The sequence below is a fragment of the Ovis canadensis genome, chromosome X, assembly GCF_042477335.2.
Source record: "Ovis canadensis isolate MfBH-ARS-UI-01 breed Bighorn chromosome X, ARS-UI_OviCan_v2, whole genome shotgun sequence".
NCBI lineage: Eukaryota > Metazoa > Chordata > Mammalia > Artiodactyla > Bovidae > Ovis > Ovis canadensis.
In genome coordinates this window covers 107,305,269-107,331,446 of record NC_091727.1, presented here as the reverse complement: position 1 = coordinate 107,331,446, position 26,178 = coordinate 107,305,269, and the positions used below count along the sequence as shown (strand labels likewise).

At 37.6% G+C, this 26,178-nt stretch overlaps 1 long non-coding RNA gene across 1 annotated transcript in view; it reads right to left on the bottom strand.

The window, feature by feature from the left end:
* Positions 1-26,178, bottom strand: part of LOC138931170 (uncharacterized) — an 854,662-nt gene that overhangs the window by 149,526 nt on the left and 678,958 nt on the right. Inside the window, exon 4 of the long non-coding RNA XR_011446432.1 lies at positions 823-863. This is a non-coding gene — a long non-coding RNA (uncharacterized lncRNA). The remainder of the gene's footprint in view (positions 1-822; positions 864-26,178) is intronic.

Genomic DNA, 26,178 nt, shown 5'->3' with positions numbered 1-26,178 from the left:
TAATAACCCATCATGCATTATAACCTGCAAAAATACTGATCCAATATGCTGTATACCTGAAATGAGCACAATATTGTAAATCAACTACACTTCAATTTTTTAAAGTCTGACTTTGTTAATAATATTTGCATAAGATGTGAAGAAAATGCCATGAAGAACTCTGGAGGGCAATTTGATAATTATTAATATTGCTTGTACCCACAGATAAAACAACTTTAATCAGCTCCATTACCCTTTCAGAAAATACTTGCATTTGAACACACAGTCATATACAAAATTGTTGATTGCAGCCCTGTTTCTACTAGTGACAATTTGGAAACAACCTAAAACTGCAGGAATAAGAAAACAGCTAAGTCGACTATAGAGCATTCATATTATAGAATGATACAAAGCTAGTAAAATGAATGAGCTAGATACACATGCACCAACAAATACTCTTCCTAGACACTTTGCTGAGTGAAGAAAAAACAAGTTGCAAGACACTAAGTACAGAAAAATACCAATTATGTGATCATGCACGCAGAGGCACCTACACACACCTACACACACCTACACACACACACACACACACACACACACACACACGACAAACTGCTGAAGAAGTCTCCCTGGCATGAAATTATTCTTGTTCACAGCTACGAACTACTTGGCTCTGCGCATCTCTTTTGGCCAAGGCTCCACAACTCTACATTTTCTCAACACCAGGCCACAAATCTGTCCAAGTTAACGACTTCTTCCCTGGACTCAGGCACAAAACCATATACAGATAGGAAAATGGTACTGGATCCAAGAGATTTGAAATGAAAGTTCATCCCAGCTCACCAAAATGTCCAAAGTCCTCCATCTTCTAGTAGGTTGCAGGACTGAAAGCCAAAACAAACAAAAAAAAAGGTCAACACATTCATATTTTGAGAGTTCACACTTCTCTGCTTGTGATACTCTGCATTTTGGTTCTTCTTCAGCTGTTTCAATAGGTATTTTTCCATTTTTAAAACTTGCAACCTTGTAAGCTGTCTCTGTATCAGTGAGCTAGCTAGAATCTGTCTCTCAATTGCCAAGCACCAACTATATAAACTATTGTTTCTTTTTAAGGAAATAAGTGGTCTTTGGAGTTTTGCTCCTTGTACTAGTATATATTCCAGGCGTCTAAAATAAGAATACTCTAACAATAGCAAAATGACTAGAACTTATTTCATCAAACAATTACCTTTGATGAAGATTGTGTTCCACAACAAAAGAACTATATCATGCTTATACAAGGCAATTAAGCTACAACATGGTATACATTTTGACTACTAGATTATAAATTGTAAATATCATAGAAATAATTTTTTAAAGGTATCAATTTGGAATGCTTACTATGAGTCAGTCATTCCACCACCATTTAAAATATATTAGTGCATTTAAAGTTTAATCCTATAGCAAATTGTAAAGAAATCCTTATCAGCCCACTTATTAGAAATATCTTTGAATCTAGTTTTGTTGCATTTCAAAGACAGCAACAACTGTATACATAATACAGCCTTTTATATATCAAATGGAAAAGCTGACTGAGCAAGTGACCCCATGGGAGCTGGTTTGGTAGCAGGGACTCACACATCTTTGTACCATCCACAACACACAGCCCAGTTACTTGCATGTAATACTCAACAAATGTTTGTTCATTAAGTAAATAAATGTAAAGTTACATAAAAATAAAAAGGCTTTCAATATGCTATTCCTGTCTTAAGTACCCAATTTTTAATTCATTCTCAGTATAACATTACTTGCTAAGACAGTACTCCATTCAAAATAGTTATCTTAGACCTCATCACTTTTTAGAAGCTAGACAAGCCAAAAAGAAAACTGCAAAATTAAAACAAAATCAGTGAATGGATTTGACATTTTATAAAATACTACCTGTGACATGCTTTTATCTTTGCTGTGAAAATTATAACAAATTTTAAACGTTACACACCATATCTTCTCTTTGCTTTGAAAACCTTATAACTACCATTGGCCAAAAGCAATAAAAACATGAGTATGGTAACCCACTCCAGTACTCTTGCCTGGAAAATCCCATGGATTGAGGAGCCTGGTAGGCTACAGTGCATGAGGTCGCAAAGAGTCGGACAGGACTGAGCGACTTCACTTTCTTTCTAGCACCTGAAAAAGAGATATATAATGAACTAAATCTCTTCCCAGGTGGGAAGGTAAAATGGCTCAACCACTTTCCAAACGAGTTTGGCAGTTTCTGGTAAAAAAAAAAAAAAAAAAAAAAAAAAAAACACCTACATTTACCATATAAGCCAATGATTATGCTCCTAGGTGTTTACGTGAAATGAAACTTATGCTCACAGAAAAACATGCATGTGAGTATTTATACAGGATTTATTCTTAATCAACAAAATCTGGAAAAAAGTCCTGTCAATTAGTGCACAAATAAATTGTGGTATATTACATGGTATAATTGAGTTAGCAATTAAAAGGAATTAACCATAGATATGTAACTACATGGATGAATGTCGAATCCATTGTAACAAGTGAAAGAAACCATCACAAAAGACTACACGCTGTAAGATTCCATTTATACGACATTTTAGAAAAGGGAAAACAGTAGGACTGGAAAAGCGATTGGGGGGAGGGCACTGGAACTGATTCATATCTTAATTTTGTTGGTTTGCATTTGTCAAAACTTATAGAACTATATGCTAAATAGGGTGAATTCTACTGTATGTAAATTATACCTCAGTTTTAACTTAAAAAGAAAAAACCTTCACTTAAAAGTACTTATAAAAAACTATGCACGTTTTTGCATTCTATCTTGCTTCAGAAAAGAAGAGGATATGGCTACAAATAGATCTAATGCAAAAGGTAATAAATTTTGTAATCATCATAAAAATAAGTGCTATTATTTGAAATAACAACATAATTGTGATGATCGAAGTTCCTTCCCCAAAAAAACTAAGCAAAGAAATCATTACAAAGAAAAAACTACACAGTACAATTTGAATTAAACTAGCCCTAAGGTTAGGGTAAAAATGCATGCTATAATGCCTTTCCACTTCCCAAAGGATGGTCACAAGCCAAGTTCAGGCTATACTAGCTACTGATACTAATAGGGAGGGAAGTTCAATGGGATACAGGAGTCTTACTGTTGTTCAGTAAAAGAAAAAAAAAAATCCAATTGCTTAGGAACAGAAAGAGAATCAAGTATTATAAGCCAAAAAGAAAAGGGAAACAAGAACACTAAGATGAAACGGAAGTAAAATACAGAAAGAAAAAATGGCAGAGTTAATAAATAAAGCCTATGATTGGGTTATAAGGGAAAAACACTACAACTGGCAAAGAAAAGATTATTATCAATAAATTAAAAGGGGAAAATGTGAACTGCAGGCATATAAGGCTCTCTCCCATCTCAAGGTTTTTGCTCTTATTGTTCATCCTGCTTAGGATACTCCTCCCCCAGCCCTTTCCTTGGCAGACTCAGCTTAAAAATCACCTCTTCAGAAAGGCCTTCCCTGATAAGGCAATCAAAAGTAGAACACTCTACTCACATGACAAGATCTAAGCTCTATAAATCAGGACAGAAACGTATCTATTTTTTTAACTGCCTCATGCTTAGTGACTAAATGAGAGCTTGACACACAGTAAGTGTTCAAAAAATATATTCAAGCACATGCTTTAAACAGAATACAAGGAAAACATAAATCCTCTTGGGTACTGTCAAATTTGGTAATCATAAAAAAGAATAAATTTATACTAAAAAATTTAAAAAATCAATACCATAAGAAATAAAGAATGCATATGCTTCAAAACATAAAAAAAGTAATTTTTAAGACAAATGCTTAAGTCAACTGGAACTGACAGACTCAGTAGAACTTCTTTTAAACTTTCTTAAGATTACACATTCTTTTGCTTCAAACTATTTTTAAATACAGAAAAAGAAGATATGTTACCCATGTTACTACATAAAGCAAATATGGTTTTATTCTAAATTGAGAAGAAAAATAGCAAATAAGGGAATTCTAGGCTGATCTTTCTTTTCATCAAATAATGTATGTTTGTATATACACATATATATTATATATTATGCAAGCTACTTATGTGTGTATAATCTGAATAAAATCTTAAGAAATAGAACACTAGAATATAATTTTTTTAAGTATCAACTATTGTTGTTGTGCAGTCACTAAGTCATGTCTGACTCTTTACGACCCCATGGACTGCAGCATGCCAGGCTTCCCTGTCCCACACCGTCTATAACTATTACCATTTATTCTACGAATACAGGCTAATAATAACCTGTTAATGGGAAAATAAATTATTTTTTCAATTAGCTGCCAAGAAACACTGGTGACATTCAACATATTTTCTTGATTAACAAAATTAAATATTTTCATTCCTGACATGAAAAGGGCACATTTAAACAATAGAACCAATAATACATTTAATAGAGAAGTATGACTGGAATTCAATGGCACCCCACTCCAGTACTCTTGCCTGGAAAATCCCATGGACGGAGGAGCCTGGTAGGCTGCAGTCCATGGGGTCGCTAAGGTCGGACACGACTGAGTGACTTCCCTTTCACTTTTCACTTTCATGCATTGGAGAAGGAAATGGCAACCCACTCCAGTGTTCTTGCCTGGAGAATCCCAGGGACGGGGGAGCCTGGTGGGCTGCAGACTATGGGGTCGCACAGAGTCAGACATGACTGAAGCGACTTAGCAGCAGCAGCATGAATGGAATTACTTCTTTTAAAATCAAGAATAGGCAAAATAGAACTCCACAATTTTTTTTTTCCTGGTTGCCACTTTCTTTTAATGGAATATTGACTAAGATTATTAGAGAGAAAAAAAAAGGAATTGAAAGTACATTTAGGAAAGGGAGATACTAAAAATCATTTTTTTGCTTATGACCTGAATATAGAGTACTCAGAAAATCCAAAGAAGTCAACCAAAAAATTACCAGAGGTAATAAAATGAGTTTATCAGAATTGTGGAGTGAAGTAAATCCACAAAAATAAATTAAATGCAGCCCTATATACTAATAATACAGAAAATACAATGAATAATTCAAAAAAGAAATGAGATTACATCCTCAGTAACTATTAAAAACACTAATGCTTGTGCATTAAGTTTATGACACACAGAAAACTGAGACCTTAATTAGTGAAAAATGGAAGATTTAAATAAATGAAGAAATATACCTATCTCATTGTTAGAAAGATTCAAGAAAAGCACACTCAAACTCACATATATATACTACAAAATATTTGTTAGAATTGTGTGATATTTTAACAAGAAAGATTAATCAGTGGTACAGAACACTTAGAAATAGACTCAAATTATTATAATAATAACTAAAGCTATTGTAAAAAATATAAGTAACATAGAAATGGATAATAGAATCCTTTATAAATGTTTTGCCAGGGTAAAAATGGTTATAAATAAAAATAAATAAATAACCTGGACCAATGCCTTATACTGTACATTTGTAACAAATGCCATATAACAATCAAAGCTTTAATGAGAAAGTATTTTGCTAAATTATAAGGTAAAAGTGTGTTTAAAGAATTGAAATTCAGTGTCAGGAGAAGTTAGACAAACAAAGGTAGTATCTGAAAATAAAAATATATTCACAACTATGGGCTAAGACAGATTCAGCTAAAGGTGATGGCGAAGAAGTCCAGCCAGGCAGGCCAATGCCTGGAGAACAAGAGATGGCAGTCCAGGTAAGCAGTCAGCATTAGGGAAAGCCAGGAGAGGGGGCAGATGCTGATGACCTGGTAGACAGGTAAAGCACAACAATGTGAGTAGCAATGCTGCTGCTAAGTCGCTTCAGTCGTGTCCGACTCTGTGCGACCCCATAGACGGCAGCCCACCAGGCTCCCCCATCCCTGGGATTCTCCAGGCAAGAACACTGGAGTGGGCTGCCATTTCCTTCTCCTATGCATGAAAGTGAAAGGTGAAAGTGAAGTCACTCAGTCGTGTCTGACTCTTAGCGACCCCGTGGACTGCAGCCCACCAGGCTCCTCCATCCATAGGATTTTCCAGGCAAGAGTACTGGAGTGGGGTGCCATTGCCTTCTCCGTGAGTAGCAATAGAGATGGGTATTATTTGCCTACGGAGATGATGTTCAGAGATGAGGTGCAAGTTCTGCAGTCCCAGTCGCTAGTCTGGGATTTCAAAAAAAAAAACACAGGTTCCTAAAAGAACAGGGGAGGAAAAAGCAAAGTCCTAGTCTTATAAGAATGAGAATACTATGTAGATCATCAAAGCAGAGGCCCTTTCATAGAACTGTTGTGCAAGGTACATGGACAATGACAAGAATAAGGCAGAAACCAAGTTAGTAGAAAACTGATCCAGTCTAGGCTTAGTATACAAGCAGAGGTTAAGTGGTTCCAACTATGAGGATTTAAAGAGCTCTGGGTTAGTGAATCAGATCGCTTGCTATGAAATGGCATTTTATTCCAGCTATGGAAGGGAGATATATTTCTGACTTTTAAAGAAATAGAGTATGTCATCTCATACAAGACAAATGTATTCAAATGTCTTAAAAATAAAAAGGCTGTTAAGCTATGAAATGTAATAAAATGAGTATCAAAAGAAAGTATCATAATGGGAAAAATTCATGAGAAAAATGTAACTGATAAAGGCTCACTATCCAACTTGAATAAAAAATTAATGCACATATATCAGGCTAATACTCAGATTCTACTTGATAAGTTAACAAAGTTGAACAGGCAGTTTATATAAAAAGAAGTGAAATAGGATATCATCATGTGGAAAAAGAGAAAGGCTCGATAGTAATTAAATGAATATAAGTTAAAAGTTCATTGCTTATCTAATAAATTAACAATAACAGTTTATAGACTCAATAGCAAGCAAGAATTTGGGGAAATGGGTATGCTAATACATTGCTGTTGGCTCTGTAAATTGACTCAGTGTTGCAGGATGGTAATTAGGCTATATTCAAAAAGAATAAAGAAATCATTCATATTTTTTTCTAGCAATTTCACTGTAGGGAATACACCCCTTGGGAAATAAATCATGTTTTATTTTTTCCAAAAGGAAAACATGATTAGTACTATGATTCTTATGGCAGTTCTCTGTACAACTTTTATAAAAATAGGTAGAGTCCAAATGTTATCTATTACTGAAATGGTAACAAAGAGATCTTTTGTAGGCATTAAAAGTGACAAATGAGAGGAATTTGTTATATATAATATGTAAAACTGTTATGTGAAAAAAAATCATAGTACAAAATATTAAGTACATAACAACACAAACCATGTCAAAAGCTTTAAGACTGTTTATAAATTTCTATTTCTTCTGCCCGTTTTAGTAAGTTATATTTTCCTAGGAGTTTGTCCATACCATCTACATTTTCATATTTATCAGCATAAAGTTAGTCATATCATTTTTTCATATTTAAAAATCTATTGGGATATCTCCCTTTTCATCCCTCACACTGGATATTCATCTTTGTTGGATAATGTTGTTAGAAATTTATATATTTTATTAATCTTTTCAAACAACCAACTTTTCATGCTGTTGAATTTCTCTACTGTAGGTTTGTTTTCTATTTCCTATCTGTTCTTGTCTTTATTTTCTTGCTCCTAGATATTTCCGGTTATCAGAAGATAATTAATTTTATTTTTTTAATTTTTATCTTATATTGGGGGAGAGTAGAATAATAATGTTACTCTCAGGTGTATAGCAAATAATTCAGTTCCATGTATCCATTCTTTTCCAAATTATTTTCCCATTTATTACAGAACATTGAGCAAACTTGCATGTCCTGTACAGAAGGTCCTTGTTGGTTATCTATTTTAAATCTAGTAGTGTGTACATGTCAATCCCAAATTCCTTACCTATATTTCTTGAATTTAATTTGCTGCTTTTCTTCTAATTTCAAGTAATGGATATTTATATGATTCCTTTTCAGCTTATCATCTTACTAATATATTTAAGAATACAAATATTCCTCTAATAAAAGTTATAACCCATAGTATTGATATAAATTCTATCATTAAATTCAAAATATTTTCTAATGCCCATTATAATTTTTATTTAACTTATTGATTATATAGAAGTACAAAGAAGACTCTATACATGGACATCACCAGATGATCAACACCAAAATCAGATTGATGCAGCAAAAGATGGAGAAGTTCTATACAGTCAGCAAAAACAAGACCAGGAGCTGACTGTGGCTCAGATCATGAACTCCTTATTGCCAAATTCAGATTGAAATTAAAGAAAGTAGAGAAAACCACTAGACCATTCAGGGATGACCTAAATCAAATCCCTTATGATTATACAGTGGAAGTGAGAAATAGATTTAAGGGACTAGATCTGATAGAGCACATGATGAAATATGGATGGAGGTTCATGACATTGTACAGGAGACAGGGATCAAGACCATCCCCATGGAAAAGAAATGCAAAAAAGCAAAGTGGCTGTCTGGGGAGGCCTTACAAATAGCTGTGAAAAGAAGAGAGCTGGAAAGCAAAGAAGAAAAGAAAAGATATAAGCATCTGAATGCAGAGTTCCAAAGAATAGCAAGAAGAGAGATAAGAAAGCCTTCCTCAGTGATGAATGTAAAGAAATAGAGGGAAAAAATAGAATGGGAAAGATAAGAGATCTCTTCAAGAAAACTAGAAAAAAAAAAAAAGAAAGAAAACTAGAGATACCAAGGGAACATTTCATGCAAAGATGGGCTCAATAAAGTACAGAAACAGTATGGACCTAACAGAAGCAGAAGATATTAAGAAGAGGTGGCAAGAATACACAGAAGAACTGTACAAAAAAGATCTTCATGACCCAGATAATTCTGAAAGAGATGGGAATACCAGAGCACCTGACCTGCCTCTTGAGAAACCTATATGCAGATCAGGAAGCAACAGTTAGAAGTGGACATGGAACAACAGACTCGTTCCAAATAGGAAAAGGAGTACGTCAAGGCTGTATATTGTCACCCTGCTTATTTAACTTATATGCAGAGGACATCATGAGAAACGCTGGGCTGGAGGAAGCACAAAATGGAATCGAGACTAGTGAGAGAAATATTACTAACCTCAGATATGCAGATGACAACACCCTTATGGCAGAAAGTGAAGAGGAACTAAAAAGCCTCTTGATGAAAGTGAAAGAGGAGAGTGAAAAAGTTGGCTTAAAGCTCAACTTTCAGAAAACGAAGATCATGGCATCTGGTCCCATCACTTCATGGGAAATAGATGGGGAAACAGTGGAAACAGTGTCAGACTATTTTGGGGGGCTCCAAAATCACTGCAGATGGTGACTGCAGCCATGAAATTAAAAGACACTTACTCCTTGGAAGGAAAGTTATGACCAACCTAGATAGCATATTAAAAACCAGAGATATTACTTTACCAACAAAGGTCTGTCTAGTCAAGGCTATGGTTTTTCCAGTGGTCATGTATGGATGTGAGAGTTGGACTGTGAAGTAAGCTGAGTGCCAAAGAATTGATGCTTTTGAACTGTGGTGCTGGAGAAGACTCTTGAGAGTCCCTTGGACTGCGAGGAGATCCAACCAGTCCATCCTACAGGAGACTAGTCCTGAGTGTTCATTGAAAGGACTAATGCTGAGGCTGAAACTCCAATACTTTGGCCACCTCATGCGAAGAGTTGGCTCATTGGAAAAGACTCTGATGCTTGGGGGCAGGAGGAGAAGGGGACGACAGAGGATGAAATGGCTGGATGACATCACCGACTCTATGGACATGAGTTTGAGTGAACTCCAGGAGTTGGTGATGGACAGGGAAGCCTGGTGTGCTGTGATTCATGGGGTCGCAAAGAGTCGGGACACGACTGAGTGACTGAACTGAACTGATCTGACGGAATCAAACTCCTATGTGCCAGCTCCCACATTTAATGAGCATCATTATCTTTAAACCTTGTATTATAGATATCACTGTAGGTGTCTTTCCTTTCACAAGATTTTTGACAGCAAGGTCCATATCTTTGTCACCTCTGGAATACACAGCACCTATAGGTAATAATCAATGTTTATTGCTTGCCTGACAGACTGATTAAATAAATGGTAAAGCTGCTTATCTCTATTATAAAACCTCATATATTCCATTTAAATATGGTTCTTAAAATGCTTTGTTTCAAAAGAGCTGTTAGCCCATTTAGAAAGCAATTTTGCTCGTAACAGAAAATTGGGTAACTACAAGGTTTTTCAAAAGATGAACTGATTCTGAAAGCAGATGTATTTGATTTTGCGTGATGGTTGCTACGGGAACACCTAAATGCAAATTTCATTTTACATAAGACTCAGTTAAAATATTGATCAGAAAAGAGAGAAGAAGCTTCAAGCCAAGTCATAAAGTGACTTGAGAAACTGCTTTCTGATTGGAAGGGGAAAAAGGATTCTGTTTTATGTAATCAGTCTATTTCAGCATAGATGTAGAGTGGAGAGTTAGCAGCAAGGAAGCACAGAAGAGACACTGCCAGTTTCCATCCTGTGCTAAGATTCAGAAAAGCAGAAGAAGCAAAATAGCTAACTGCTAGCAGTTTAATTCCTTCAGCACTTAGTGATCTGAATTTCAGCTTAAAGCTCACATCTTATGGTGAAATTTCCCTGCCCTTGGGAGGGTGAGGTGCCTTAACCCATGTTCTTACAGTACCAGGAAGTTCTTCTCTTTAATGTAAATTCTGGGAGATCAGAGGTCATGTCTTATTCATGCCTATATCCCAAGCACCTGGCCCAGTGGCTCGCTCCCATTTTTAGCCTCTTGTCTCACTCACCACTTCGCAGGCCAGATGGGACAGGAAAAAAAAAAGGAGTTTCTGCAACAAGCTGCTCCCTCTGCTCACCTTTGGACCTTTATACAGACTGTTCTCCCTACCCTGAGCCCCAAGCCGTACCATTCCCTGACAAAATATTTCCTATCCTTCAGTTCTATGTTTATAAACTTCTTCCTTCAAGGCCTCCTTAACTCTCCAAGTCTGGATGAGGGGGACTTCTGGGTGTTCCAGGTCTACCCTAACACGGCACTTATCTCATGGTAGTTTATTTCATGGTGGAAAAAAATACTTCATCTCATCCTCAGCACCTAGCACAGTACCCGCCACATCACATGAACTTAAAAAGTACTTGATGACCGCATTTAAAAAAAAAAAAAAAAAGATTGCCTACAGAAGACAAAGGAATCTGACAGGTGTGGGGTGATACAAGGATGCATATGACAAAAATTCTTGCTCACAACATCAGGAAGGATCCAAACAAATACATAATTAACGCCAACACAAGGCAGACTGTAATGAATGCTACAATTAAGGCAAACATGTACTATGAATTGTCTGGAACCATCTTGATTTCAAATAATCTATCACATTGTTCCTATAAGTATACTTATCGTTGTCAAAGCATGTGTCCTGATTTAGAGTTCAGCAAATGCAGTCGCTGTAGTTATCATCAAAGTATAAGCAAATTGCTGTAGGGTATAGAAGATGGAAAGACTTATTAGAGGAAGTGCAATTTGAATTGGGCTTTGAATGGAGAGGGTGACAGGCAGAAAGAAATGAGTAGAGGAGAAAAATTTCAGGCAAAGGAAATCAGCCTAAGCAAGAGCTCTTAGGCAGGAAGGTGAAGGATGGAGCGAAGGAATGATGAATAAACCAGTATGACAGGAGTAGGAAATAAGAAGTCATCTTAAAGCTTGAGGAACATTAGAAATGACAAAGGAATTCCTGACTTTGGTTAGTTGTAAGCAGATAGTTATATTTCTCATAAGGGAGCAAAGTTAACTGTTCACATAGGAAGACAGGCTACAGAGGCTGTGACTCTTAGGGAGGGGCCAGAGCCATGAAAGTTTCTTAGGGATAGGGAGAAATTTTAACTCTCAGAAGTTAGAAAGAAGCCTTGCTGGAAGGGGTGGGGAGGTGGGAGGATGGAAAGAACAAGAATGCTATATACTTTTTAAATTTAACTGTGTATCGTTAATGGTGATGTGCAAGTATTAAAAAGATTTCTATTCAAGGGTGGAATACAATTGAGTAGAACATGCTAATCTATTTTTCAGTTAAGCATGCCTACAGAAAGCATCATTTAACTGAAAGAAAGCAAAGTATCAAAGAGGGGATAGTCTGAGTCCTAATATAGTGATAGTGATATCACAATACCTAAAGCTAATGTTCTATCCCTGGGTTGGGAAGATCCTCTGGAGGAGGGCATGGCAACCCACTCCAGTATTTTTGCCTGGAGATTCCCATGGACAGAGAAGCCTGGTGGGCTACAGTTCATGGGCTTGCACAGAGTTGGACATGAGTAAAGCAACTTAGCACACACACAGGGATGTATAGATCTACACTATTATCAACCAAGTTGTGCTTTTAACTTACTGACAGGTAGCACATAAAAGTTTCACTTAATTAATTGCTTCATTAAAATGGGTTTTGTAGACAACACCTAATATACTTGAATATCTGCTTACAAATCTATGAAGCTCTTTACATTTAATTCTCATGCAGTATACGTCATCCCAAAGAAAGCCTTGCAAATTCATTCACTTACCCATATCTCAATCCTGCAGATATCTAAGAAAGGGACATTTGGTGTCTGCCATTCATTGCACCAGCTGCCGATATGAACTGGCTCTTCATAGAATGGAGAACCTGATAGGAAACTAGGCAGCTCCCCTAATCCTCCAGTTCCAGGTCTTCCTAGTGCTGTGGGCTTCTCTGGTTTATTCTAGGAATTCATTTCATCAGATATTAACAAATTCAAATGTATGTACAAAACTCTCCAAAGCAAATTATTGTAAGTTATTTTTTTTAAATTATCCACACATTCATACTAGACTCTCAGCTAGAAGAGGCCCAGTGACAATTAGTTCAAACCTTATGTTTTAGGGACAAGTAAATACAGATAGCTAAGGCCACCCACAGAAGTGTACAGGTTATTCACTGCATGTAACCAATATAAGTACAACAACCCTTGAGTTGTGCAGTGCATAACCTGAACAACCATATGTATATCCTGTATGCCCTTTGTCACAGATATAACTAACTGTAGAACCAAGAAGGTTCATGGTTAAGTATGGAGGCTGTGGAGTCCATCAGCCTGAATTCAAATCCCACTTCTACTAATAATTGTTAGCTGTGTTACCTTATAAAAGTTAGCCAAATCTTTTGAATCCTTGGTTCGCCCATATTTAAAATGGGGATAATGACATTATATACTTAGGGTTATTTTATTAAACATTAAACATTATTTTTTCAAACTAAAAAGCAGCTAACCTAATTTCCACTCATTATTCTTCTCACCTCCTTCCTTTATATAGGTAGGCAGAGATTTGTCATTTAACAAGATACTGGCTAGTTATTGCAATGATTTCTGGTACTATTTCACTTAGTATCCATACGACCAACAAAAATAACAAATATACATTGAGCATGACCTAAATCAAATCCCTTATGATTATACAGTGGAAGTGACAATAGATTCAAGGGATTAGATCTGATAGAGTCCCAGAAGAACTATGACAGAGGTTCATAACATTGTACAGGAGGCACTGATCAAAACCATCACTGAAGAAAAAGAAATGCAAAAAGGCAAAATGGTTGTCTTAGGAGGCCTTACAAATAGCTGATAAAGAAGAGAAGCAAAAGACAAAAGAGAAAAGGGAAAATATACCCATCTGAATGCAGAGTTCCAAAGAGTAGCAAGGAGAGATAAGAAAGCCTTCCTAAGTGCTCAGTGCAAAGAAATAGAGGAAAATAATGGAATGGGAAAGACTAGAGATCTCTTCAAGAAAATTAGAGATATCAAGGGAATATTTCATATAAAGAAGGGAACAATAAAAGACTGAAATGGTATGGATCAATCTAACAGAAGTAGAAGATATTAATAAGAGGTTGCAAGAATACACAAAAATACTACCAAAAAAGATCTTAATGACCCAGATAACCATGATGGTGTGATCACTCACCTAGAGCCAGACATCCTGGAGTGGGATGTCAAATGGGCCTTAGGAAGCATCACTACAAGCAAAGATAGTAGATCTGATGGAATTCCAGCTGAGCTGTTTCAAATCCTAAAAGATGAGGCTGTGAAAATGTTGCACTCAATATGCCAGCAAATTTGGTAAACTCAGGGGCCACAGGACTAGTAAAGGTCAGTTTTCATTCCAGTCCCAAAGAAGGGCAATGCCAAAGAATGTTCAAACTACTGCACAATTGCACTAATTTCAAATGTGAGCAAAGTAATGCTCAAAATTATCCAAGCTAGACTTCAACAGTACGTGAACCAAGAACTTCCAGATTGTTCAAGCTGGATTTAGAAAAGGCAGAGGAACCAGAGATCAACTTACCAACATCCGTTGGATCATCAAAAAAGCAAGTCCCAGAAAAACATCTATTTCTGCTTCATTTAGTGCACTAAAGCCTTTGACAGTGTGGATCACAACAAACTGTGGAAAATTCTTAAAGAGATGGGAACACCAGAACACTTTATCTGCCTCCTGCGAAACGTGTATGCAGGTCAAGAAGCAACGGTTAGAACCAGACATAGAACAAAAGATTGGTTCCAAATTGGGAACGGAGTACGTCAAGGCTGTAGATTGTCACCCTGCTTATTTAACCTATATGCAGAGTAAATAGGTCATACAAAATGCTGGGCTGGATGAAGCTCATGTTGGAATCAAGATTGCTGGGAGAAATATCAATAACCTCAGATATACAGATGACACTACTCTTATGGCAGAAAGTGAAGAGGAACTAAAGAGCCTCTTGATGAAGTTGAAAGAGGAGAGTGAAAAGGTTGGCTTAAAGCTCAACATTCAGAAAACTAAGATCATGCATCTGGTCCCATCATTTCATGGCAAATATAAGGGGGAGGGGAATGGAAACAGTGACAGATTTTATTTTCTAGGTCTCCAAAATCACTGCAGATGGTGACTACAGCCATGAGACTAAAATTGTTACTCCTCAGAAGAAAAGCTATGACAAACCTAGACAGCATATTAAAAAGCAAAGACATCACTTTGCCAACAAAGGTCTCTATAGTCAAAGGTATGGTTTTTTCAGTAGTCATGTATGGATGTAAGAGTTGAACCGTAAAGAACACTGGGCACAGAAGAATTGATACTTTTGAACTGTGGTGCTGGAGAAGACTCTTGAGAGTCCCTTGGACAGCAAGGAGATCAAACCAGTCCATCCTAAAGGAAATCAACCCTGAATATTCATTGGAAGAACTGATGTTAAAGTTGAAACTACAATACTTTGGCCACCTGATGCGAAGAACTGACTCATTGGAAAAGACCCTGATGCTGGGAAAGATTGAAGGTAGGAGGAGAAGGAGATGATAGAGGATATGATAGTTGGATGGCATCATTAATTCAATGGACATGTGTTTGAGCAAACTCTGGGTGATAGCAAAGGACAGCAAAGTGTGGCATGCTGCAGTTCATGGGGCTGCAAATAGTTGCACACAACTGAACAACTGAACAACAACACTGAGTGCTTTTGCCAGGCCCTGTGTTAAGCACATTTATATATATCTCATTCAATCCCCACAACAACCCCAAAAGTAGTTTTAGTTTTACAAATGAGGAAATTGAAGTTCATTAAGATTAAATAATCTAAGACCCTTCAGACAGTAAATGGCAACACTAGATTTCAAAGCCAAGTCCATTTGATCCCAGAGTCCATGCTCCCAATCCCTGTGCTTTGTAGACGAGGAAAAATTTTCTTCTACCCTTCTAGGTTCTTGTAGCTAACCTAATCATTAAATTTGCATAAGACAGGTTAACAGAAGGAAAACAAATTTAACTTTATACATCCAAGAGTCTCTCATAGACAGGAGAGGCTCAAAGATCATCAGGCAATTAAGGCTTATACGCATCCTCAGCTAAGGAGAAGGGGATCGGTGTCTAGAACTTCAAAGGGTGAGAGAGATAATTCACAGGAAGATGGGAAGAGCAAATTTGGGTTAAATCAATGTTTTCCATGCCATACAAAGGCAATGGGGCATAGAGGTAAATTTGAACAAAGAAGTCCTGCTAAGCTCCCTGCAGCTTATCACACACCTTTACTCTTTGTAGTCATCTCTGTGTTAATTCTCTTCCTGGACCAGGTGCCCTGTCTTAATTCTTTTAGACAGTTAAGGGGTCAGTAAGAAGCTCCTCTTGAGTCATCTGGGCCTTGATTATTTTCAGCTCACAATAATCCACATGCCAAAATGGCACACCCTGGAGCTGTCTGCCCTGAACCCCATCAACTTCCTCAGCATGATGAGAATATGTGAGTTTGCTCCATATTTCATTACAGTGGCCTCTGACCTGGCCTACTCAGTCCCTAGATATCTGCTCATTTGCTCACCCACCCCGTATCCAAGCCAGCTCTGAAAAAGATATACAGGAACCTGTTTCCTTTGCTTTATTATTCAATTACAAATGGTAGAAACTTAATCTGTAATTTTATACAAGGGCTATTGTGAAGGGTAAATATTTCTTAGGTGCTAATTTTCTATTCCCCTCATCTTCTGGTGCTCCTTTGCTGTTTAATATTTTGAAAAATTAATTGTTTAATTTCAAGCATTGATTTATTAAACCAACACTGACAGGGATATCTTAACTGAATAATTTTGAGCTCATCATTTCTGTATAGCAGGTAATGGTGCTGCTGCAGGGGGGAAAAAAAGCCATGGAGAAGGGAGCAAGGGAGAAAATCTTCCCTTTTTTGCTTTGGAAGAAAAAGTAGAGTTCCATTTTTGAGTCAGAAGTATTACTAAGAAACTCAGAAATACCTAACAAAAAGTAAATCATGTCTTTACTTTTCATTTTGACTCAGTGGCTTCTCCAGGGTTAACATCAGTCAAATGAAGCCAGAATGCAAACTCAAATGAACAGAGATATATATAATATTTATACTGTCTATACGTATTATACATACTATGTAGGTAAATGTCAGCTAAAATATGAATCTTAAGGTAAATGTTTTTAGTGTCTAGTTATCAGTGATCAATGGCATTAATAAGAGCCATGACAGAAGTTTTAAAAAATATCTAGGAAGCTTATGATTAGACATATAATGTAAGGTTTTTTCTTAACTTTTATAAATTCCACATGACTTGCAATTACTGGATCAACTTAATGTTTGCTGTTATTGTTTCTTGCAAAACAAAGCACTGATGGTTCACTTTTCCCATAATTACTGAAAAAGCGTGGAAAAGGGCAGGCACAACTTTTAAAATAATGATATGGCCATAAAATATGACAAAAACTGGCTAGAACCAACTAGGTCCAAGATGATGGAAGATGTGACTTCCAGCAGACCTTCAGTTTCATCATATGCCCATTGTAATACATTAAGCTAAATGACACACCTACCATCACAAAGACAGTTCTGAGACCAATCATAAAAGACCAAAAAGTGGGCAATGGACCAATTCCTGGGAATCCCCATCCCTTCTCCAAAATAACTGGAATAATCCTCCCACTCACTAGCCTATGAAATTAACCAGCCTATTAAAACTAACCACACCATATTTTGAAGCCCTGTTGTTCTCTCTTAGCTTGAGATGGCCACACACTGTGGAGTATGTTTCTCTCTAAATAAATCCACTTCTTAACTATTGCTTCATCTCCAAATTATTTCATGAGAAAGCAAGAAGCTTAAATTCATCGGCAACATTATGAGCTTTCCAATGTACATGTTCTATAAATAGGATCACCCCTTTCATCTAGGCCAAGAGTCAGTATACTTCTTTCACAAAATATCAAATAGTAAATGTTTAGGCTTTGTGAGCCATACACTCTCTGTAGTAACTACTCAGCTCTGCCACTGTAGCAGGAAATCAGCCACGGATCATATATAAAGGAATGTGGATGGTTGTGTTCAAATAAGAATTTATTTATGGGTGCTGAAATTGAAATTTTATATAATTTTCACACCACAAAATATCCTTCATTCCATGTTTTTCAGCCACTTAAAAAATGTAAAAACTGGGATTAGAGAAAGATGGCGGAGGAATAGGACGGGAATATCACGTTCTCCCTCACAAATTCCTCAAAAGAACATTTCAACGCCGAGCAAACTCCACAAAACAACTTCTGTAGGCTGGCAGAGGACATCAGGCAACCAGAAAAGCAGACCATTGTCTTCAAAATCAGGTAGGAAAAAATATAAAAGACGAAAAAGGAGACAAAGGAGGTGGGGAGGGAGCTCCGTCCCCGGAAAGGGAAGCCCGTCCCGGGAAGGGAAGCCCGTCCCGGGAAGGGAAGCCCATCCCGGGAAGGGAATTTTAAGAAGAGAGGTTTCCAAACACCAGGAAACACTCTCCCTGCCGAGTCTGTGGCGAGCCTTGGAAACACAGAGGGCAACATAACAGGAAGGAAAAATAGATAAATAATTAAAACCAAGAGATTACAAGCCCACCAGTAACTCCCCCAGCGGAAAAGCAGCACAGACGCCTGCATCCGCCATTGGGAAGTGGGGGCAGGGCAGGGACGCGCGGGAGGCGCGGGCTGCAGAGCTTTGTAAGAATCGGGCAGGAACGCCCCACGCTCCACCAGAACGATCTAACTTGGGCTAGCAAACCAGACTGTGGGATAGCTACCACGCGAAAAGCTCGAACATAAGACACCACCAGGACCCAGCACAGAACAAAGGACGGAACGGAAAAAGCCGGCTGCAGACCATTCCCCGCCGGGGACAGGCAGCCAGAGCCGTAAGGACGGGAAAGGGGCAATTGCAGACCCGGAGAGACTTTACTTACCTAACTGCAAGCAGGCTCCTTTGCTAAGACTTCTGGGGGTGCTGGACAGTCACAGTCTGCCTCACGGGGTGCGCCAGCGGTCCACCCAGAGAGCTGAGCGGCAGCGGCGGAAAAGGTGACAAGCCGCGGCGATTGCGCTCGCCAAACTCCTGAGCTACTCGGACCTGGGAAGGGCACAAAGCGCAGTCCCAGCCGCATTTGTGCCTCTGAGGGCTGCCTGAGGGCCGAACCTGAGCGGCTTGGACCGGGGAAGTGCACGCAGCCTAGGGCCGGCCCCAGACGGTTCCCGGCTGAGCATCGTAGAGCCGGAGCGGTTTGTGCGCCGCGAGGAAGGACAGGTCAAGCGGGGCAGAGATACTGTGTACACACGACAGTGCTATTTGTTTGCAGCATCCCCCCTCCCCACAGCGCGACTGAACTAGTGAGCCTAAAAACCAGCAAACAGAAGAAGTTAAACAGAGGGAACCACCTTGGAAGTGAGCCCACACGGCCCATAACATCAGAGAAGAGCCAGATATATTTTTAATTTTTTAATATTTTTAAAATCATTCTTTTTTTTTTTGCCTTTTGCTTTTTTTTCCTTTTTCCGAGCTTTTTTTTAATTGTTAAATCTTCTATTTCTCCTCTAATTTTTATTTCTATAACCTAGTATTACTATTTTTTTTAAAAAAAAGACTTTTTTTTTTTTTTTTTTAAGGCAAACACCATATATACTCTTTGGATGGTTGTTGGTGTGTTTTTGTTTTTGTTTTTGTTTTTTTTAATAATTATTTTTTTTTCTTTCTTCCTTTTTCCTTCTGCTTTTCTTTAATATTGTATCTTTGAAAATCCAACCTCTACTCCAGATTTTTAATCTTTGTTGTCAATTTTGTACATTTAAAAACCCAAACTTCACTACCAAGTTTACCTGAGAGCGAGATTACTGGCTTGTCCACTCTCTCCTCCTCTGGCCTCTCCTTTTTCTCCACCAGGTGGCCTCTGTCTCTTTTCTCCCCCATCTCTTCTCTATCCAACTCTGTGAATCTCTGTGTTCCAGACGGTAGAGAACACCTAAGGAACTGGTTACTGGCAGGATTTGTCTCTCTCCTACTCATTCCTCTCTCTTATCCTCCTGGTCACCTCTGTCTACTTCCTCCCTCTCCTCTTCCCCGTATAACTCTGTAAATACCTCTGAGCGGTCCAGTCTATAGAGCGCACATAAGGAAGTGACTACTGGCTAGCTTGCTCTCTCCTCTCTTGATCTCACCACATCTCATTCCAGTTACCTCTAACTACCCCCTCCATCTTCTCTTCTCCTTATAACTCAGTGAACCTCTCTGAGTGTCCCTCAAGGTGGAGAAACTTTTCATCTTTAACCTAGATGTTTTATCATCAGTGCTGTATAGATGGAGAAGTCTAGAGGCTACTGTGAAAATAAAACTGAAAACCAGAAGCAGGAAGCTTAAACCCAAAGCCTGAAAACATTAGAGAACTCTTGAATTCAGGGAACATTAAGCAATAGGAGCTCATCAAAAGCCTTCATACCTACACTGAAACCAAGCTCCACCCAAGGGCCAACAAGTTCCAAAACAAGACATACCACGCAAATTCTCCAGCAACACAGGAACACTCCCCTGAGCCTCAATATACAGGCAGCTCAAAATTATCCCAAAACCTTTGATGTCTCATAACCCATTACGGGTCACTCCACTGCACTCCAGAGAGAAGAAACCCAGCTCCACCCACCAAAACTCCAACACAAGCCTCCCTAACCAGGAAACCTTGACAAGCCACTGATAGAACCCCACCCAAAGTGAGGAAGCTCCATAATAAAGAGAACTCCACAAATTATCAGAATATAAAAAGGCCACCCCAAACGCAGCAATATAACCAAGATGAAGAGACAGAGGAATACTCAGCAGGTAAAGGAACAGGAGAGTTGCCCACCAAATCAAACAAAAGAGGAAGAAGTAGGGAATCTACCGGAGAAGGAATTCCGAATATTGATAGTGAAAATGATCCAAAATCTTGAAATCAAAATGGAAACACAGATAAATAGCCTAGAGACAAGGATTGAGAAGATGCAAGAAAGGTTTAACAAGGACCTAGAAGAAATAAAAGAGTCAAAATATAATGAATAACACAATAAATGAGATCAGAAACACTCTGGAGGCAACAATTAGTAGAATAACGGAGGCAGAAGATAGGATTAGTGAAATAGAAGATAGAATGGTAGAAATAAATGAATCAGAGAGGAAACAAGAAAAACGAATTAAAAGAAACGAGGACAATCTCAGAGACCTCCAGGACAATATGAAACGCTCCAACATTCGAATTATAGGAGTCCCAGAAGAAGAAGACAGAAAGAAAGATCATGAGAAAATCCTTGAGGAGATAATAGTTGAAAACTTCCCTAAAATGGGGAAGGAAATAATCACCCAAGTCCAAGAAACACAGAGAGTCCCAAATAGGATAAACCCAAGGCGAAACACCCCAAGACACATATTAATCAAATTAACAAAGATCAAACACAAAGAACAAATATTAAAAGCAGCAAGGGAAAAACAACAAATAACACACAAGGGGATTCCCATAAGGATAACAGCTGATCTGTCAATAGAAACTCTTCAGGCCAGGAGGGAATGGCAAGACATACTTAAAGTGATGAAAGACAATAACCTACAGCCCAGATTACTGTACCCAGCAAGGATCTCATTCAAATACGAAGGAGAAATCAAGAGCTTTACAGACAAGCAAAAGCTGAGAGAATTCAGCACCACCAAACCAGCTCTCCAACAAATTCTAAAGGATATCCTCTAGACAGGAAACACGAAAAGAGTGTATAAACCCGAACCCAAAACAATAAAGTAAATGGCAACGGGATCATACTTATCAATAATCACCTTAAACGTAAATGGGTTGAACGCCCCAACCAAAAGACAAAGACTGGCAGAATGGATACAAAAACAAGACCCCTCTATATGCTGCTTACAAGAGACCCACCTCAAAACAAGGGACACATACAGACTGAAAGTGAAGGGCTGGAAAAAGATATACCACGCGAATAGAGACCAAAAGAGAGCAGGAGTGGCAATACTCATGTCCGATAAAATAGACTTTAAAACAAAGGCTGTGAAAAGAGACAAAGAAGGCCACTACATAATGATCAAAGGAACAATCCAAGAAGAAGATATAACAATTATAAATATATATGCACCCAATATAGGAGCACCACAATATGTAAGACAAATGCTAACAAGTATGAAAGGGGAAATCAACAATAACACAATAATAGTGGGAGACTTTAATACCCCACTCACACCTATGGACAGATCAACTAAAGAGAAAATTAACAAAGAAACGCAAACTTTAAATGATACATTAGATCAGTTAGACCTAATTGATATCTATAGGACATTTCACCCCAAAACAACGAATTTCACCTTTTTTTCAAGTGCTCATGGAACCTTCTCCAGGATAGATCACATCCTGGGCCATAAATCTAAACTTGATAAATTCAAAAAAATCGAAATCATTCCGAGCATTTTTTCTGACCATAATGCATTAAGATTAGATCTCAATTATAGGAGAAAAACTATTAAAAATTCCAACATATGGAGGTTGAACAACACACTTCTGAATAACCAACAAATCACAGAAGAAATCCAAAAAGAAATCAAAATATGCATAGAAACTAATGAAAATGAAAACACAACAACCCAAAACCTGTGGGACACTATAAAAGCAGTGCTAAGAGGAAAGTTCATAGCAATACAGGCATACCTCAAGAAACAAGAAAAAAGTCAAATAAATAACCTAACTCTACAACTAAAGCAACTAGAAAAGGAAGAGTTGGAGAACCCCAGAGTGAGTAGAAGGAAAGAAATCTTAAAAATTAGGGCAGAAATAAATGCAAAAGAAACAAAAGAGACCATAGCAAAAATCAACAAAGCCAAGAGCTGGTTCTTTGAAAGGATAAATAAAATTGACAAACCATTAGCCAGACTCATCAAGAAGCAAAGAGAGAAAAATCAAATCAATAAAATTAGAAATGAAAATGGAGAGATCACAACAGACAACACAGAAATACAAAGGATCATAAGAGACTACTATCAGCAGTTGTATGCCAATAAAATGGACAACGTGGAAGACATGGACAAATTCTTAGAAAAGTACAATTTTCCAAAACTGAACCAGGAAGAAATAGAAAATCTTAACAGACCCATCACAAGCACGGAAATTGATACTGTAATCAGAAATCTTCCAGCAAACAAAAGCCCAGGTCCAGATGGCTTCACAGCTGAATTCTACCAAAAATTTCGAGAAGAGCTAACACCTATCCTACTCAAACTCTTCCAGAAAATTGCAGAGGAAGGTAAACTTCCAAACTCATTCTATGAGGCCACCATCACCCTAATACCAAAACCTGACAAAGATGTCACAAAAAAAGAAAACTACAGGCCAATATCTCTGATGAACATAGATGCAAAAATCCTCAACAAAATTCTAGCAATCAGAATCCAACAACACATTAAAAAGATCATACACCATGACCAAGTGGGCTTTATCCCAGGGATGCAAGGATTCTTCAATATCCGCAAATCAATCAATGTAATTCACCACATTAACAAATTGAAAAATAAAAACCATATGATTATCTCAATAGATGCAGAGAAGGCCTTTGACAAAATTCAACATCCATTTATGATAAAAACTCTCCAGAAAGCAGGAATAGAAGGAACATATCTCAACATAATAAAAGCTATCTATGACAAACCCACAGCAAACATTATCCTCAATGGTGAAAAATTGAAAGCATTTCCCCTAAAGTCAGGAACAAGACAAGGGTGTCCACTTTCACCGCTACTATTCAACATAGTTCTGGAAGTTTTGGCCACAGCAATCAGAGCAGAAAAAGAAATAAAAGGAATCCAAATTGGAAAAGAAGAAGTAAAACTCTCACTGTTTGCAGATGACATGATCCTCTACATGGAAAACCCTAAAGACTCCACCAGAAAATTACTAGAGCTAATCAATGACTATAGTAAAGTTGCAGGATATAAAATCAACACACAGAAATCCCTTGCATTCCTATACATGAATAATGAGAAAGTAGAAAAAGAAATTAAGGAAACAATTCCATTCACCATTGCAACGAAAAGAATAAAATACTTAGGAATATATCTACCTAAAGAAACTAAAGACCTATATATAGAAAACTATAAAACACTGATGAAAGAAATCAAAGAGGACACTAATAGATGGAGAAATATACCATGTTCATGGATTGGAAGAATCAATATAGTGAAAATGAGTATACTACCCAAAGCAATTTACAAATTCAATGCAATCCCTATCAAGCTACCAGCCACATTTTTCACAGAACTAGAACAAATAATTTCAAGATTTGTATGGAAATACAAAAAACCTCGAATAGCCAAAGCAATCTTGAGAAAGAAGAATGGAACTGGAGGAATCAACTTGCCTGACTTCAGGCTCTACTACAAAGCCACAGTCATCAAGACAGTATGGTACTGGCACAAAGACAGACATAGATCAATGGAACAAAATAGAAAGCCCAGAGATAAATCCACACACATATGGACACCTTATCTTTGACAAAGGAGGCAAGAATATACAATGGAGTAAAGACAATCTCTTTAACAAGTGGTGCTGGGAAAACTGGTCAACCACTTGTAAAAGAATGAAACTAGATCACTTTCTAACACCGCACACAAAAATAAACTCAAAATGGATTAAAGATCTAAATGTAAGATCAGAAACTATAAAACTCCTAGAGGAGAACATAGGCAAAACACTCTCAGACATAAATCACAGCAGGATCCTCTATGATCCACCTCCCAGAATGCTGGAAATAAAAGCAAAAATAAACAAATGGGATCTAATTAAAATTAAAAGCTTCTGCACAACAAAGGAAAATATAAGCAAGGTGAAAAGACAGCCTTCGGAATGGGAGAAAATAATAGCAAATGAAGCAACTGACAAACAACTAATCTCAAAAATATACAAGCAACTTATGCAGCTCAACTCCAGAAAAATAAACGACCCAATCAAAAAATGGGCCAAAGAACTAAATAGACATTTCTCCAAAGAAGACATACGGATGGCTAACAAACACATGAAAAGATGCTCAACATCACTCATTATTAGAGAAATGCAAATCAAAACCACAATGAGGTACCACTTCACATTCAGTCAGAATGGCTGCGACCCAAAAATCTGCAAGCAATAAATGCTGGAGAGGGTGTGGAGAAAAGGGAACCCTCCTACACTGTTGGTGGGAATGCAAACTAGTACAGCCACTATGGAGAACAGTGTGGAGATTCCTTAAAAAATTGCAAATAGAACTACCTTATGACCCAGCAATCCCACTTCTGGGCATACACACCGAGGAAACCAGAATTGAAAGAGACACATGTACCCCAATGTTCATCGCAGCACTGTTTATAATAGCCAGGACATGGAAACAACCTAGATGTCCATCAGCAGATGAATGGATAAGAAAGCTGTGGTACATATACACAATGGAGTATTACTCAGCCGTTAAAAAGAATTCATTTGAATCAGTTCTGATGAGATGGATGAAACTGGAGCCGATTATACAGAGTGAAGTAAGCCAGAAAGAAAAACACCAATACAGTATACTAACACATATATATGGAATTTAGGAAGATGGCAATGACGACCCTGTATGCAAGACAGGGAAAGAGACACAGATGTGTATAACGGACTTTTGGACTCAGAGGGAGAGGGAGAGGGTGGGATGATTTGGGAGAATGACATTCTAACATGTATACTATCATGTGAATTGAATTGCCAGTCTATGTCTGACGCAGGATGCAGCATGCTTGGGGCTGGTGCATGGGGATGACCCAGAAAGATGTTATGGGGAGGGAGGTGGGAGGGGGGTTCATGTTTGGGAATGCATGTAAGAATTAAAGATGTTAAAATTTAAAAAATAAAAATAAATAAAAATAAAAAAATAAAAAAAATAAAAAAATAAAAAAAAAATGTAAAAACTATTCTTAGCTCACAGGTTATACAGAAACAGGCAACAGGCTGGATTTGGTCTTGATACCATAGTGGTCGATGCCTAACCTAGGTAGGGATAAAGCAGATCCTAAAAGGAGGTGATATATTTTGACTTTGATATTGATCCTATACTCAGAAATGAGTAATGGCAGAACTTAATAGGCAACACCAATTATCAGGATCACTTGAAGTGTCATATATCATTATTTTGTTAAGGTTCAGATATGAGGAGTCACAAACAACCACAATAGCAGCTTTAAATATGAGATCCTAATTTTGACAGTTTCTGATAGCAGGGAAAAAAACTTGAAACTGGCAGGAGATCCATGTTAATAGGTATTTTTTGGTTCCAAAGAAACTCCATGAGTAAATGCTGTCCAATCATTTCCTTTTGTTTGATATATAGTAAGAAACTGA